Source organism: Schistocerca serialis, chromosome 8, assembly GCF_023864345.2.
Source record: "Schistocerca serialis cubense isolate TAMUIC-IGC-003099 chromosome 8, iqSchSeri2.2, whole genome shotgun sequence".
Lineage (NCBI taxonomy): Eukaryota > Metazoa > Arthropoda > Insecta > Orthoptera > Acrididae > Schistocerca > Schistocerca serialis.
The window spans coordinates 297,821,367-297,839,256 of NC_064645.1; positions in this window are offsets into that span (position 1 = coordinate 297,821,367).

Consider the following 17,890-nt stretch of genomic DNA (forward strand, 5'->3'; position numbering starts at 1 on the left):
CTCAAACTTTTTATTTCTTCTCCCTGATCTTTAATTCCTATTCCAAATTTTTCTTTGGTTTCCTTTACTGCTTGTTCAATATACATACTGAAAAGCATTGGGAACAGGCTAGAACCCTTTCTCACTCCTTTTTCAACCACTGCCTTTCTTTCATGCTCCTCGACTCTTATAACTGTCATTTGATTTTTGTACAAGTTTTACACCGGGTGATACCTTCCAGGTATGATGGAAAAGAGTAAATTTATCAGTCTGAGGTAAAGGACCTGGTCCGGAAACGATTGACTCGAAAATTATAAGCGAAAATCGCTCTGATTCTTCTGACCGTGGACTACATGTATTGGCACTGTTGTTGCTGTGGTTATAGGCTACGCTACTTTCAAAGGTGGTGGTATAGACCAAAACAAGAAAAAAATGTCCAGTCAATACGTGCTCTAAAATGCATACCTAAAGAGTCATGTGCACTTATTCAGTAGAAGAGTTGTGTTTCACAGTAGCGAAGACGAACAGTTGCTTCTCTTCTCGCCAAAGGCCTCTTTAATTTTCCTCTGGGCAATATCTATCTTTCCGCTAGTTATACATGCTTCCATAGACGTGCATTTATTGTCTAGCTCAGGGATTTTACACTTTCTATCCCTCTTATTCTTTAGACGTCTGTATTCTGTTTCGCCAGTTTCCTTTACTCCATTTTTATATTTTGTCGTTTCATCCATTCAGTATCTCCTGTGATATCCGTGGATTGCTATTAGATGCTCCGTCTGCCGAAAGCAGTTTGTTATTCTAATAATTTTGCGAAAAGCGGACTTTTTTAGGTGAGCTGTGCTTACATCATCTACAAAGGTGGAAAAGGGGTAAATAAACGCTCGTAAAATGAGTATAAATTTCGTAAAGTTTTGTAATGTTTATGGGACGGAAAATAATAAAGGGTATGGTTGAAATTAATTCCCGTTATTATTCAGTTAGTAGCATGAAAGTTCACAAAGAGTAGATACATACGTCCTCCTTCAGATCGCGTGGAAATGTAATACTACGTAGTCTCAAAAAATAGAAAAGAACCCCACATATTCTCAAACCGCATACTGTTACTAGATGAGTGGGTGAGTGCACTGACATACGCCCTGTATCCACGGATGACTTAATGAAAAACCGATACTGATTCTTGTACACTGGACAAAGCTTCTAATGGAACAAACAGATCTCACCTTGCATACGGTGAGAATAAATCGGTGAAGCAGAAAAACATGTAATATGGAACTAGGCTAATGCAATGTTAGCAGGAAATGCTCTCACCAGAAATCCTGGATACTACAGCTTAGAAACGCCTCTCTCACTAATATACAAGACGCCAACGTCTTAATTCAATACGTAGAGCAAGGTAGCTGCTACAGTCTCCGACTACGTGAGGAACAGCGATATGGCCAAGGGCAAGCGTACAACGTCAGCGACAGAGAAACAGGAAGCGCCTTCCGCTTCCACATGGGCCATGCGAACTCGCATCCTAACCGCCGGCAGGGTTCTACCTTCAAACTACACTTGTGTTCAAAATTAAAGCAACAAACCACTACTTCTCCGTCCTGTGTCTAATTCACGATATACTCGTAATCATCCAAACTGTCGACAGATGTCTGTACAATCGCGTCCTGCACGGAAGATGGCATTCAGGTCAACGGACATCCACTCCAACGATGACCTCAGGGCACCTCTCAAACGGGATAGTGTTTGCAGGGTAGTCCCACATCCGCAATCGCTGTGTGCGCAGTCACAGACGGTGCAGTATGGCACAGAGAGGACGCCTACCAGGGTGTGTGGAGGAGGGCCATGGGAAGGATGGAAGCAGGACAGTCGCAAGCTGATATGACCCGATGACTTAATGTGAATCGTTCTGTTGTTTCTCACACGCGGCGAAAGTTTATAGAGATCGATACTATCCTGAAGACGAGGCATGGACGTCCACTTGTAACATCAGAGAGAGAGAACAATTATTTGGCTGAAAGGGCACAGCGGTACCGCCTCAGTATTGCACGGCGACGGGAGCCTGACCTCGCAGCATCCACTGGACGTGTTGCAGCGAGGCAAGGCTTCGGCAAAGTGAGCTTTATTGTGAGATACCAGCTGTATGTGTACCCCTGATGCATCTTCAAGAAGGCTACGTCTAGAGTGGAGTCGTCAACAATTGAGCTGCATGGTCGATCAGTAGGCCAATCATCTTTCGGCTGATGACTCCTGGTTTGGTCTGGGGAGTGATTCTTGATGGATCTGCGTCTGGAGGGAACGTGGAACACAATTTTGGGACCAAAACATGGTGGAAAGAGACCGATATCAAGGAGGATCCCTAATGGCGTGGGCAGGGATTATGTTGACCATTCAGACACCTCTTCTTGAAACTGTACGTGTGAAATCAGCAAGGCTAAGCTGCTGTCAGATAACGTGACTTCTTGGGAACCCACGTGCAGCTGTTGCGAAGTGCTGTGAGCCCCGTCTTAGAGCTGATGGACGATAATGCTCGACCTTATAGAGCATGGGTGCTTGATGTTTCCTTGGAACTTACGATATTGCACACATGGCCTGGGCTGATTGCTCTCTCGATTAGAATCCTGTAGATCATGTCTGGGATGCACTGTGGACACGGGTTGCATCAGTTCAGCATGCACCAATCACTCTCCAAGACTTGCAAGTAGTGTTGCAGGAAGAATGAGCGTTATTGCCTCAGCATGAGATTGATGACATCACTTACAGCACCCCCCATCGTTTATCAGGCCTGTATGGCTGCCAGAGGTGGTCACACCATACACTGAGCGCATTAACGAGTTGTTGGAATGTTTGTGTAAATCTATTAAGTTAAAAAAATGAAGTTGTCTACCGTTATGAATATTGCTGTTGCTTACATTCTGTATTCGTTATATTGTTTCTACTTTACTATCGCCTGATTACACTGTTTTGTTGCAAAAGAAACGCAACCTTGCAATATTTCGGTTTGTTGCTTTAATTTTGGACACTAGTATACGTCGTGCAGATACTATTCACTAGACAACCAGAGATATGTGTCCTCCAGCCGATTAAAACCATGGAGTATAATAAGGGGAGATGGCGCAACACCACCTAGAGACAAGACCAAACAACCGAATCGTGACATTATACCCAAGTAGCGATCGAAGCTCGTACAGCAGCCTACACCAAAAGACTTATGTGGCTCGTAAAACTAGCGATTTTTGAATTGATACTTGAAAGAGGTTAGTTAACAGGGAAAACACATATAGTTGTTTATGTTAATATGAGCCTAATAGAATTACGAACGCATAATTGCGGTTAATTTCGTGCATAGCGTATACAACATGACTTGCATGTTTATAAGCAAAGCCGCTGACGACTTTGAGAAGATGCACTATTTTTGTGTGTATGAACTGTTAGGAACATCTGGGATGTTTTTGAAGGTACAGTAGTGGTTTAGTAAAAACATTCAAACATTTCCAAATCATATTTTTCTACAAAACACTGACGCATTTTTCTGTTTTTTTTTCTTTCTTTCTGTTAACAATACAATATCAAGAAGAAATTCAGTGACTAGAATTTGGTTTAATGAAGTTATTTTCGAATAGATTTCTACTTTCAAATGATTATCAATCACATTACAAACTGAATAATGGGACTGCACAGGTAGATTGATACAAATAAAACTAATATAGTCTTCTGTCACTATTTTCACCCAATTCTTCTGTAAAAATATTTCGTTAACTTTAGCTTTTAGTTCATGATAGCTGCAATATGAAATTCTTTTTAAATACTCATTATGGCAGTCTACACCAGTGTTGATGCTTTCCTGCAATAATGCTGCCTCCAACGACCTTTTTCCTCTGGTCGCTCTCTGAATGGTTGTGCACCTGAAGATAGGTTGGACAGAACAGAAAAATGCCTGGCACGACATTTGAATCAAGCATTGATTTTGAAAGTGCAGCAGTCACGGTTTCTCTAACTGCGGCAAATGCTTCTTAGATAATGCCGGTAGCTTTGAAATTCCTGTGACACTTCTGAAAAATGAGTAGTGAAATTTATTAATAGTAAAATATTCGAGCCAAGTGATCCGACGAACAATAACATACCATAATCTAACACATATATTTCTAAATTACATTCAAAACAAAACTTACACTGAATAAATGGTATCTGCGAAACACTGCCTTGGAAGTAATGGAGCAATGTCTTGCTCTTTACATCGTATTTAGGAAACGTAAACACATGAACCTTGTTTCCTGCTGTGTATTTACATTACATTTTGGTATTGAACACTTCATAACAGTAATGAGTATGAAACTGAATAAATGTATAAATCCACACAGACCCAACTTAGTAACACTAAGTATAATTTTTATTTGTTGAAATAACAATTTTCTAACGATCACAAAGCACAACGAGTTTTTTTTTTATATCCAACACTCTGTTGGTACAGCACAGGACAGATGTTGAGCTATTGACTTTCGCCGTTTCTCACTGACGTCTCAGCTTCGAGTTTTAGCAGTAGTTCGGCCTTTTCGTCTAGGTGGTGTTGGATGGCGCTGCAGACTTGCCCTGTACGTTGCTTTGAAGTCAGCGCCGCCATTTTAGACGCTACAGACATTAGCAGCCTGCTGTTTGCGCCTGCTTCTTGTAATTAATTTCTGTCGTGTGCGCGCAACAGCCGTTCTAAATAGGAAATATTACAGTGCTTTTCATGAATAACACAGTGTCAGGAAGGCATTTTCAGACGTTTTTCTGATCTTAAATGAATATTTGATCCAGGAATGCAACCAATTTAGCCTCATTAATGCAACTTACTTTTTGCTATACGTTTCGAATAACCGAGAAGAGAAGTATGTTATATGAAAAGGCTGCATTCCTAATCGTGCATTTTCCTTGATACAGGTAGGCGGTGTTCAGTCTCTGTCCTCTTCACGAAAATGCTGGCAACATAGTATTCTGCTGTGGTTGGTCGGTTTCCAGCCTTTCCTTCTAGAAGCGTTCACCGAGAGAGCTTTTTGAACTGCACTGATATGTAACAGGAAGTTAAATGACAGAAATAAAAGGCCGGCCGCTGTGGCCGAACGGTTCTAGGCCCTTCAGTACGGAGCCGCGCAGCTGCTACGGTCGCAGGCTCGAATCCTGCCTCATGCTTGGATGTGTGTGCTGTCCTTAGGTTAGTTAGGTTAAAGCAGTTCTAAGTCTAGGGGACTGATGACCTCAGATGTTAAGTCCCATAGCGCTTAGAGCCATTTGAACCATTTGAACAGAAATATAACCACTGCATGACAAGTAAACAGCGCAACCAAAATTCATGTACATGATGGAAAATATCACTTGAACTAGTGCACTTACGAATGAAATGTGATTCATATATATTTCAGATTGTGATCGAAATGATTAGTACACCCATAAATGAAGCAAACTGGCATTTTTTTATGAAAATATTTCGATCAGAAGCTAATGTTTGGGGGAACTAACATGGCGAACGCCGGCTTAAAATTTTCTACGTCATGATAGCTCTCCTTATTATACTTCCATGACGAAAATAGTTAGTAGATAGTCTCTGAGCAACGCTAGTGATTTACAACCCGTGTAGCGATAAATAATATGAAAGACATTTCCAACAGATACCTTTCAAATTTACAATGATAGTGGTTTCTTAAGATGAAACTGATTGTAGTTTAAATGGTCGAAGCTAGATAATTAAGTAGTTTATATAAAGTGTGCTTAATACTACACGTTTTAATCTTTTTACAAGTCTACAAAAAATCCGAATTTCCTAAGTTATTTCGGCAGGCAGTTCGTTAAAGTCCTTTCCATTAAAATAAACAACACCGATATAAATCCTAGGCAATATCAACACCGATATGTACTCTGTTGTATTATTTCTCATATTTACAAATAAACTCTTTGATTTTACTTGGTGCAGTAGCGCAGTAGATAATTCCATAGGACAAGGAGTGAGAGTAACGTGACGGCTTTGTCTGGATGTCAGCTCGTTATCCATCAGGGCACCAACGCATTTTACACGTAGAGTTTCATATTGTGCATGTCTGTTTATGCCCAATTCGAGTAACTGCAGTTCTTTTTTATTTGTTTGAAAGCGCATAAAGCAAATTATTGTATATCTGTAGTTCGCCTGCGAAAGCCATAGTTTACAACATTTTTTTTGCTGGAAAGTTGATCCTGCTCGCGTGCTTTACGCTGGATTGACGAACGTTGGATATCGAGAAAGGAAGCGTGAATCGTTACAGGTCCATTTTATTTGAGGAAGAGGATACGAGAAAGCTGATAAATATGAACTGGCAGACGATGAAACAAAAATACCTTTGAATCTGCAAAAAATCTACTTCCAAGATTTGGTAAATAACTTTCAGTTAATGCTCTTAAGTGTTCCTAAATTTTCATTCTGTATTTGTTGTGTGTAGGATGCAAGGAAAACGTATTACTTTCACACCAAGTATGTTGTTTGTGGCGAACAACAGATCAGTCCGATCTCAACTGGAATAATTTACCGTCGTTTTCAGAAAGAAGGTCACTATGAGAATCTTGTAAATATCATAGATTTATTTGTAAATATTTCTACTGAGCACATAAATATGTTTATTTTAATATATTCCTACGTTTTTTAAAAAATATTATATTTCGTTATTACACATTTTTTTTTACAATATGACTAGTTTCGATCGCACTCGATTGTCTTCATATCTAAAAGCAAAGTGAAACTAAATATGCTACAAAAAATAGAAAAGTAGTGTTCATAACAGTTGTTTTTACCTTTGTAGACACGTACTGCACACGCAACATCAACAGTTATTTATTTTACTTTCCTACATTTTGTAACATAGTAGCATCGCAACTTGGAAACTGAAAAGCAAGCAATTTAAATGAGGTCTGATAATATGAAAAGAGTATACATGAAACTGAAATTCCTCTATGGGTCAGAAACACTACTTTTATTCTGCTGCAATACGGCCTTAGAAGACAAGGAAAAAACAGAAAGAAAAATCTTGCGAAATACCATTGTCCAATCAAAAACGAAGATGGCCCAACTGGCTTTTGTCACTAAGTAAGGAAATATACTTATTCTGCCCTAAAATAACACATGAGATCAGGAAAAGACGTGCTACACTCTATGGACATCTAGAGAGTGAATGAACACAGATTGACAAAGAAGATCCACACATTCTTCCTAAACATGTAAACAGACATGGAAAATGGGTGCGGAGGCAACGCAAAGAAGGGATTAAAAGAAATGCAGATCGAACAGGTGAGCTTACTCATCAGATGTATTCACACTAGGAGTTATGAAATTCAAAAAGTGTTAAGCAAGATAGAGTAAAATGGTCAGATGAGAGGAAAAGAGAGCCTTCTGGAAAAATGGAAGAGTTTTGGAGGAAGACGAGAAATAACTAATTGTCTTGACGTGGTACTTAGTTGGACCGTAGCGATATTAACAAAAGTAAAAATAAAAAATACAATTACAAAACCACATTTTGTAAAATAATAGAAATTGCATATTTAGTTTTACTTCGTTTTTAGATCAGAGTGGGATCAAAACTAGTCACACTGTAAAAATGTGCGCCGGGCGGGGTGGCCGAGCGGTTCTAGGCGCTACAGTCTGGAACCACGCGACCGCTACGATCGCAGGTTCGAATCTTGCCTCGGGCATGGATGTGTGTGATGTCCTTAGGTTAGTTAGGTTTAAGTAGTTCTACGTTCTAAGGGACTGATGACCTCAGAAGTTAAGTCCCATAGTGCTATGAGCCATTTCTTTTTGTAAAAATGTACAATTAACGATAGAGTGGGATCAAAACTAGTCACACTGTAAAAATGTGCAATTAACAGAAGAAACTGAAGATAAAATTTTTTTGTAATATCAACACAGTTGCTGGCTTCTCTGTCGACGAATATGTCAGCTATTGTGAAATTCCTATGTAGCAGATATAAGCTATTAAATGTTAGCAGATTGCAGCTAGGGTTTATAGGTGGCTTGGTAGGCCAGCAGTAAATTTCATGGGTAGGTCCATCTGTATATCACACCAGAAAAGTAAGATCTAACTGAAGAAAGAGAAACGGAAATAAACGCCAAGGATTGAGTCTTCAGTGTGAGTTTAAAGGGTGACGTAGTTGTCCCAGATATTAACGCTTGTCCATAGTTAGAGATCGTCAGTAATAAGTACTTCCTTTGTTGAAGAAATCCCAGTGCGTGAGGAACAGTCAGCCTTCTGAAATGTTAATAAACACGATGGTTACTGAGAGATACTGCTAAGGCGGTTCATCACTAATGAACGGCAGATCTCGAGGTACGTGATCGCTTTGTAATGTCGGCTTAATTACAGCCTCTGCAGCTGTTGTGGAGTTAACAGCTGTTGACTTAATTGTTTCAAGTGAAGGGCTTGCTTTTCCTAGCATTCGGAATACATAAACGCTTGTTGACAGCTCTGTGAAGCTGTTTAAGCTTAACATTCGCACCAGTTATTGGTAGAAAAGAGAAAGAAAGCATATATGGATGACCGCAAAAAATAATTTAATATATTCTGCTATGGAGAATATTATATTTTTGCTACATAGATTTTGTTAGTTATTTGTTCGCCAAGCAGAAAACTCCCGCCATTTAGTCAGCTAAAAAACATATGCACTGATGTAACTCTTGTATGAAGCACAAAAATTTACATAAATACTGTAATGAGAATTTATTAAAGTATCAATAGTAAGATGGACACGTCAGTTTGATTTTTGTATGTTATCGTCGTACACGTCAGAGAGAAAGCAAGTTACGTTACTGTTATACAGTGTTTGGTCTTGTTGTGGCACAGTCTTTGAATCTGCGAGGTCTGATACATCCTTAGTTGAAATTTATATGAAGTTGGTATCATGTAAGCAGCAGAAGTTCTAGATTTCATTATAATTTCATAGTTGAAGTTTGGTAGGTGATGGATGTATCAGTAGTGCTGTGTTAGCTTGTGACGGTATCTGTTAAATGAAGAAAGGTTTATTGCAGAAGATAGCAAGGATGAATATGATGTATATATTGAAACGCGAAAGAAATATAAAATTTTAATAGTTTTTTAAAAGGATTATCGGCAACTAGTTAACTTGTTCAGAAATGAAAGGAAGACCACCTCACTTCCCGGAGTCATGCATTAACATATTAACTGATTAAGGTGTTTGGTTTTTTATAGAAATTCTCTGTTAACATTGTACCCTTTTCACATCATTGTTCAGATCAATGTTATGTATGAAAATCACAAGAAGTTTTACTCTGTCTTTTTGAATACATACGTGATTCTAAGATCGTTGTCTTGTAACATCACCGCGCGACCACTTCGGTCGCAGGTTCGAATCCTGCCTCGGGAATGATGTGTGTGATGTCCTTACGTTAGTAAGGTTTAAGTAGTTCTAAGTCTAGGGGACTGATGATCTCAGATGTTAAGTCCCATAGTGCTCAGAGCCATTTGAACCATTTGGAATATCATTTCATAGGTGTAGTTAGTATCCCCATCCCACTGTTTAAGAAAGGTTTATTATTATGCATTACCACATTGGCCCATATGGTACGCAACAGTTTGGATATTGTTTGGATGTATTTTAAAAAAAATCTAAGTTAGCCGCTTTGTGCTTTCTGTTTGCTCTTGTGGTTTCGAGAAATCTGCAGTTATGTTGTCAAGATGCAAGGTACAATTATGTTGTCAAGATGCAAGGTAAGTGGAAATTTTGATTAGGGTCAGGTAGTTGTTTTACTTCAGTTGCGCATTTAGCATGGAGACAGGTTGTTTTCCGGCCAGTTGCAGTTTGGTTCAAATAGGTTTATGTTTGGTCAAAGGTTAGATTACGAGTTTAAGTTGGATAAAGTTTGTGAGTGCATAGTTTTGGTAATATGTGGACTTTAGTAGTGTGGGAGGTAAATTTAGACTAATTTTCATGCAGAAACACATAGTGGGGAGGTTACACAGTTTAACAAAAGGTCTTCTGGTCAGATAAAAACGCGTATGTTAATTGAAATAACATGAAAATACGCTTTGAATGATGAACACAGCATGGAACTGCAGAGTCATCAAAAACAAGTATTTGACGAAAAGCGAAAACAGAAAAAGTTGAGGTTACAAAAAATGGCTCTGAGCACTATGGGACTTAACATCTTAGGTCATCAGTCCCCTAGAACTTAGAGCTACTTAAACCTTACTAACCTAAGGACATCACACACATCCATGCCCGAGGCAGGATTCGAACCTGCGACCGTAGCAGTCCCGCGGTTCCGGACTGCAGTGCCTAGAACCGAACGTCCACTGCGGCCCTCTAAGGTGAGGTTACAACACGTCGTAATGAATAATAGGACTGAATTGCACAATACTCTAGTTAAACAACGTGTGCAGTCGTATTGCACATACTTGTCCCGGGATTCCTAATGGTGTATTGTAAGAGAGTACCTAGGGTAGGGGTGTACATCTCGTATTGTAAATATAATAGGTTCATGGGAACGGAAAGCACAGAGAAAACTAAGTACGATTTCTTAGAAAATGAAACAGAAACAATTGAAAACGTGTGTTCTGACCACCTTACAAACTGATGTTACTACTTGATTAGACACCTACTGCATACAACATACGTAACTGAGAGTTGTTAAATCCTCACTTTTACAATAGTTTTTAGCACTGGTTTGTAAAAACAGACAAAAGACTGTGAATTGAATAAGCAACGAAGCTGGAAGCTTCTACAATCTAAAGTCATACGGCATTTTCAGTTGCATGGAGAATAATGGCGAATGGTGAAATAGTGGTGAGAATTCACGACAAATGACTCTGTGCACATTTACTCCTCACTAGCCAGTCTCCGTTAGGTGCTCTGGCTTTCTTCGTCTGATACTGAACTGATAAGTCTGCTTGTATTGCGGGATGTGATTTGCGTGAACAACGATTTTTTTTCAGGGGAAAAATGGGGGAAGTCGCTCCCCCCCTCTCCCCTGTCTCCCGCTGGGTACGTTCTGGGTGCGTAGTAACAACACGGGTATCATGGAAACAGGTTAAAATTTAAAAACTTTTTTATTAATACTTGGATCTCAAGGAAAACAGAATGGGAGCACCTGCTGGGGAAATCTACAGTCAGGCTACACGACTGTTACTAAAACGTTCGTCTGTTTGTTTGACATTTTGTGCCTAAAACAGATCGTCGGTAACGTCACTTTCTGTGGGACTAGGAATTGGTGTTGTTGCAATATGAGGTTGGACTGATTCCACTGTAGTGATAATATTCTCATCTCGACGAAGAGGAAATGATGCTATAATTTTAAAAGAGCCGGTCAGAGTCTAAAAAACTACGTAACTCAGTATAGGAACAGAATTAAGTGTGCTCGTATGGCCTAATGAAGTGTTTCCAGGCACTAGGCTATCGGTTTTGATTCATTAAATTACAGAACGCGGCGTTTTCTAGAGTTCGTTGTAGCCACATTAAGGGACTCTGGGTTTATCTATTACGTAAAGGTTATAGGAGGTTTGAATGAAAGGTAATGCCTCCACCTTCATTAATGGGGTTTGGATGGGAATATTTTAATAAATCAGACGCAGAAATAATCCTCAGAATGTGATCTTTAACTATCATTATTCACTTTTCCACATAATCACCAGCCAATTGGATACATTACTGCCAACGATGAACAAGCTTTCTGAAGCCGTCACGGAAGAAGTCGACACTCTGTTTCCGCAACCACGGCCTCACATTTCTCTCAACGTCTTCATCAGAAACATAATGATGTTCCTGCTGATCGTCTGTCATTATCGGGAACAGATGGAAGTCTGAGTGATACGACGATCATCCTGAATCAATCTGTCAACATTTTGCTTGTGAAATTCAGTGGTTGCTGTCACAGGACGTCCAACTTTTTGTTAGTCAGATGTTCCCGCCTCAGCATCTTTAAACTTACTCGCCCAACGACGCACAGTACTCATATCAACACAATCATCATAAACTTCTTACATTCTCTGATGAATCTCGTTTGGGGTGACACCTTCTGCTGTCAAGAATTCAATGACTGCACGTTGCTTAAATCGCATTGGCCGACAGTATGCGCAGGTTCCGTACTTACACTGTAACAACACAACCGTTCAGTGCTAAGGCTTCCCGACAACTGGAGCTGCAGAGTAGAGGCTACGGAACATGCCAGTACCAGGCAACTGTTGAAGAGTTACGAAGGTGGAGGCATTACTTTTCCGACGACCCTCGGAGGAAAACTTGCAAGTACGTGAATGTAAAAATGAAGTCTCACTAGAATCAAGGAATTTCTACCACCATTTTTTTTGAGAACGGTCATTTGTAAGTATTCATTTACATTACCCACTCATAGTTAGTCGAAAATGTGTGCATTTTCGGTGACCAAAATTCAACATTATGCACTGTCTTTTGTTTTTACTACAGTATGGAGGAAAAAACATGACTAAGCTTGGAGAAAAAAAGAAAGATTAAGTGTGCACGTTCATCTCTCCAGTATTTTGAGTCCTCATCAAGTAGACTGCTGTGATAGACTGCACTGATACTGAATTTATTAAAACACTTTGGTCACTTTTATAGACAATACATGCTGCCCTCTTGGTCGCCAGAAACAGAGTAGCCTTGCTTCTTGCTGTGCTGAGCCATTCCAGCGTCCTCTGTGGGACGTCACATCCCCCTAGCATGCAGGGTATGTTCACTACCTTGATATAGTTTAAAATATGTAGCCGAATACGCTGAAGAACCAAAAGAACTGGTACATCTGCCTTGTATCCTGCAGGGCCCCGGCGAGCACGCAGAAGTGCCTCAACACGATATGGTATGGACTCGACAAATGTCAGAAGTAGTGCTGGAGGAAACTGACACCATGAATCCTGCAGGGCTGTCCATAAGCCCCTTTAAGACTACGAGGGGAAATCTCTTCAGAGCAGTACGTTGTAAGGCATCCCAGATAAGCTAAATAATGTTCATGCCTTGAAAGTTTGGTGGTCAACGAGGACATGTGGGGTGTCGCATTGTCCCGCTGGAATTGTCCAAATCCGTCGGAATGCACAACGGACATAAATGGATGCAGGTGATCAGACCGGATGCTTACGTACGTGTCACCTGTCAGAGTCATATCTGGACGTATCAGGGGTCCCATATCACTCCAACTGCGCACGCTCCACAACATGAACAGAGCCTCCACCAGCTTGAACGGTCCCCTACTGACATACAGGGTCCATGGATTCATGAAGTTGGCTACATACTCATACACGTCTCCCCATCCCCCCCCCAATGCAGTGCTGATGGACCCAGGCGAGGCGTGGCGTAAAGCTTTGTGTCGTGTAGTCGTAAAGGGTACACGAGTGAGCCTTCAGCTCCGAAAGCCCATATCGATGAAGTTTCGTTGAATGTTTCGCATACTGACACTTGTTGATGGCCCAGCACTGAAATCTGCAACAATTTGCAGAAGGGTTCACTTCTGTCAGGTTGAACGATTGTCTTCAGTCGTTGCTGGTTCCGGTCTTGCAGGATCTTTCTGCGGCCGCACCGATGTCGGAGATATGATGTTTTGCTGGATTCCTGATATTCACGGTACACTCGTGAAACAGTCATATGGGAAAATTCTCACATCATCGCTACCTTGGAGATGCTGCGACCCATCGCTCGTGCTCCGACTGTAACACTTCGTTCAAACTCGCTTAAATCTTGATAACATGTCATTGTAGCAGCAGTAACCAATCTAACAAATGTGCCGGGCACTTCTTATCTTATGTAGGCGTTGCCGACTGCAGCGCGTATTCTGCCTGTCTAGATACCTCTTTATTTGAATACGCATACCTATACCAGTTTTTTTGGCGCTTCAGTGTAAAAAGAAGTGAAGCACCCAGAAGAGATTGTCGAATGCTATTGTAACTTCCGTGCAGTCCTAATCCATCGACTGGACACCGAACAGCGCAGCACCGCGAAACGGCATCAAGAAGGCGCTGACCGACGCGCCAATGGAAAGAGTGGGCAGCACCACACCTCCAGGAAGACAGTGCTCAGTGGCCACTGTCAACTCTGACTTAACCAGTCACCCATTGCTGGTCGGGCCCAGTTCGGTGGCAGACTTGGAGAGCATCAGTACTGAGTAATAGAAAGACGATACTTAGCCTGTGTTCTGTGAGTAGTAATAGTGTGTAAATGTAATTGCATATGGAAGGCACAGGAAGCACATCAAACCACCTAACGAGATGTTATGTTCCTTTCCCTTTCAGAAATAAAGTATTTCATTAATCTGCAAATGATGTGCACAAACCATTTTGGATTCCTGCCAGCGGCCATCTCCTTTCCTTCCTTGTTTGTGTCAGTGCTGACTCCCACAGTAGCCAACCCAACAGCTTTGTAAACATACCCACCATTGGCAGGTATGTAAATCATGAGAGTTGCAATTATCTGTGCAGAATGGCCAGCAGAGTGCATTAGAGTTGCTGATGTTTAGAGTTGTTACTATTCCTGCTAGGGTACGTAAGAGGCGTGAACAGCGTCAGACGTTGAGTGATTGCTGTTAGTGACAATGAGATACTGTGTACACGTTTAAGACAGCGTTATCAACGCTGACAGAGTTTGAAAAGGCTTCATTGTGGGTCTCCATTTGGCTGGCTGGTTGAATCATGCAGTATCAGTATTTGTGTGGCAGCGGCGCGATGTTCGACACCACGTAAACATGAGGGCAGGCATACTTGTCGTCGAGGCTCCGGTCGACCATGCCTGACCGCCACAATGGAGGACCGCCTAATTGCGCATCAAGTACAGTTTAACCCCTTCACATCTGTGTCTTCAGTGAGAAGTAATGCACGCCCTGTAACATTCTGTGTCATCCCACAGCATTGGTCGAATACTAAGCACTCTGGCTAGGAAATTAGCGCCCTGTGCGTAAGGTGCTGCTAACACAACACAAAGAGTTGAGTTTGGAGAGGCGTTGTGAGCGGGAAACAAGGACTGCTGAACAATTAATCATTCTTCTGCACGATCCTGGATGACGGTCGTCGGCAAACATGGAGGCAACGTAAGGAGTGATTCCATGTTTCCAATGTTTTGGAGACACAGCAATATTACTCCTGGCTTCACGACATGGGGAGCCATCGGGTACGACATTAGAGGATGCCTGGCAGTGACCGAGGAAACCCTGATGGTACAATGGAGCATCACAGGCATTCTGTAACATATGAGGTACCTCTCATGCAACAGTACTGTGGTGCCATTTTTCAGCAGGATAACTCTTGTCCACACGTGGCATGTATCTCATCAAACTGTCTGCGTTATGTTGAGGTACTCATGTGGACAACAGCATCTTCAGATCTGTCCCCAGAACATCTCTACCACAGAATTATCTTTTTATGACAGCTGTAAGTCTTTGCGTGTTGAGTTCGCAGTAGATGTATACGTTCGTCTTGTATTTGCGTTATCCACAGGATGTGATTCTGAAGTATTCGTGTTTCTTTCAGGTGAGCGCCCAAAGCTAATCTCCAAAATTCAGACCCATAGAGAACTACTGGGAGGATGATGGTCTTGTGGAGTCACACACTGTCGCTAAGTGCTCTGCTATACAGTATACCCGCAAGCTGTCCATTTGCCCTGCCTATTACTATAGTGATGGTGTAGGGCAAGTGCGGGCTGCATACCTCACCAAAAGGCCGGTGTGTTAGCCATATCTATATTTTGTTTATAACTGATCACACCTCATAATGTAATTCACAGTATTACCAATATCGGTTTTCTACCATGATCAGATCTATAAAACAAAATGGAGAGAACACTAATGTAACAGCAATAGGTTTAGTTTGGCTGAAGGCCACTTCTACCGCAACTAAAAGTACACAATAGCCACGTAGCATAGTAGGAGTATTTTGAGATGAGTATCAGCGTTAAATGATTTTACACAAAGCTACATGTTAAGTATTAGCGATGGCCTGAGAGTGCCCTATACTTGTGCCATCAGAGGACCCTCTGGATGAAATGGAAATTTACCTACACAGGAAATGGCAGCCGGCGTTACAGCTTTTTGAACAGAGTGAGTTTAACTTGAACGCGTATTTTGATGCATTCGGGAAGCATCATGACAGGAAAACATTTCACAGAATGGCCAAGAGGCAGTGGTGTCTGAACTGTCCTCTTAGTGCACTGTCGGCCGTCACGATTTTTCATTAAGTTACTGCTGTGTCAGCTAGAAGATATGGTGCACTGCCTTGTAGACAGAGGGTGCCACACAGCAAGGCCAGCCTACAGAGGGGCGCAACACAATTATTGTGCTTCTGAATAAGGCCAAGCAAATAGTTCCCAGGTGGTCATCCAACCATCAAATGCAGATGTAAGCAGTTGCACGGCTTCACTCATTCACTTCGACGGTATCAACGCCACGTCTCCTGAAAGCATTAGGACTTCTCATCAGTGTCAGCCCAGAAGAGGCCCAATGGGCATGTTATGGGTTATGTTAGGCATCGTTGAATGGATTCAGGTCTACATCAATGTTCAAAGATCGATCAGTGCAACTCAACTATGATCTACGTGATCCTGCATCATCTTTATACCCAATTTATGTAGTGTATAATTTATCTTACGAAATTACTGTATATTGTTGCTAATCTGTATTTCCAACATCTTTGCTGTAGTTTGCCTAAATTTTTTTGGTCCTGTGAAGTGGCTGTGTAGTTGCTTTGTGGAAACAAGCCACCCCAATAACAGCAATTGCTTTTGGTGGTAGGCCGTTCTGTTACTGCTACATCTATGTTTAATGCCAAGATTGTTTGGTGGATACAACAGTTTCTGTTTCACTTAATAACTTTTCACTCAACGTCTCGCTTTATTTACTTTGCGATCCTAAAAGTATGGTGTTGTACATTATCGACACCACGCCAAGCCTTTCAAGTCTAGAGGGTGCAATAACATATGGAAGTTTCCTGCCAACCTGCAGACGGCTTGTAGATTCACCCTCTGCTGTACACTTGAGTAGCACAACCTTCTAGCTGGCTTAAGAAGATGCCGCACCAACGCCATCCCTTCTAATCGTGGAGTTCACTTGCACCATTCGCAGCGCTTCCAATTTGCCTCTCAGTTACTGCGATTGTTTATGGCGAACGTGCCTGTGTAACAGACTAGTATAGAAGACTATTTGGAATTGCAAAAGAAAGTTAAGTAAACGACATTATACACATATTGCGTGTGTTTCTGATTATTTTGCTCTTTTCGCAATACCCACCTATTCCTCTCCTGGACTGATCCAACGAAAAGGTTTTACATAATTACCTTGTACACGACTTGTGCACTTTTTATTCTGATATTAAGTGTGGGTATTATTGATACTTGTTATATTATAGGTTACCAGAAACCTGCCCCAGCTTCGCTTGGGTAGCGTTAAGTATCTAGAATCAGACGACTTGTCCGGCATAGCGGTAATTCTGTTTATAGGCCTCTGCTTACAGTGCATGGGGGCTTAATTAATATAAATGAAAATACTTTTTAAATTTTTAGTAGCTGTAAGTCCGATTACGCTGTTTCGTAAACGGTTGGCCCTGACTAGTTTTTGTACGCAATCTGACTGCATAGAATAACAACAAACAATGAAAGAAAATTTTCGTTAACACAGTTAATTAATTAAGTCCCCAGCAACTATAAAACCAACGCAACAACAAGCACAAGAGTAACTGTTCTGTGTGTGGGAGTGTGACTCAATGTACACATCTGGCTCGGTTCTTCTTCAACAAGACAAGAAATTTCAAATACCATTTATACTGACGTGATTAAAAATAGAAATACTATAATTGCGCAAGAAACCCAGAATTACACTTTAATACAAGAACACACGCCAGATGCTTTGTTGACTGAACCTGTAATGACACATTATTCAGGACATTGAAATAATGAGAAAAAAAGAAACGGAGTTTGTTACCTC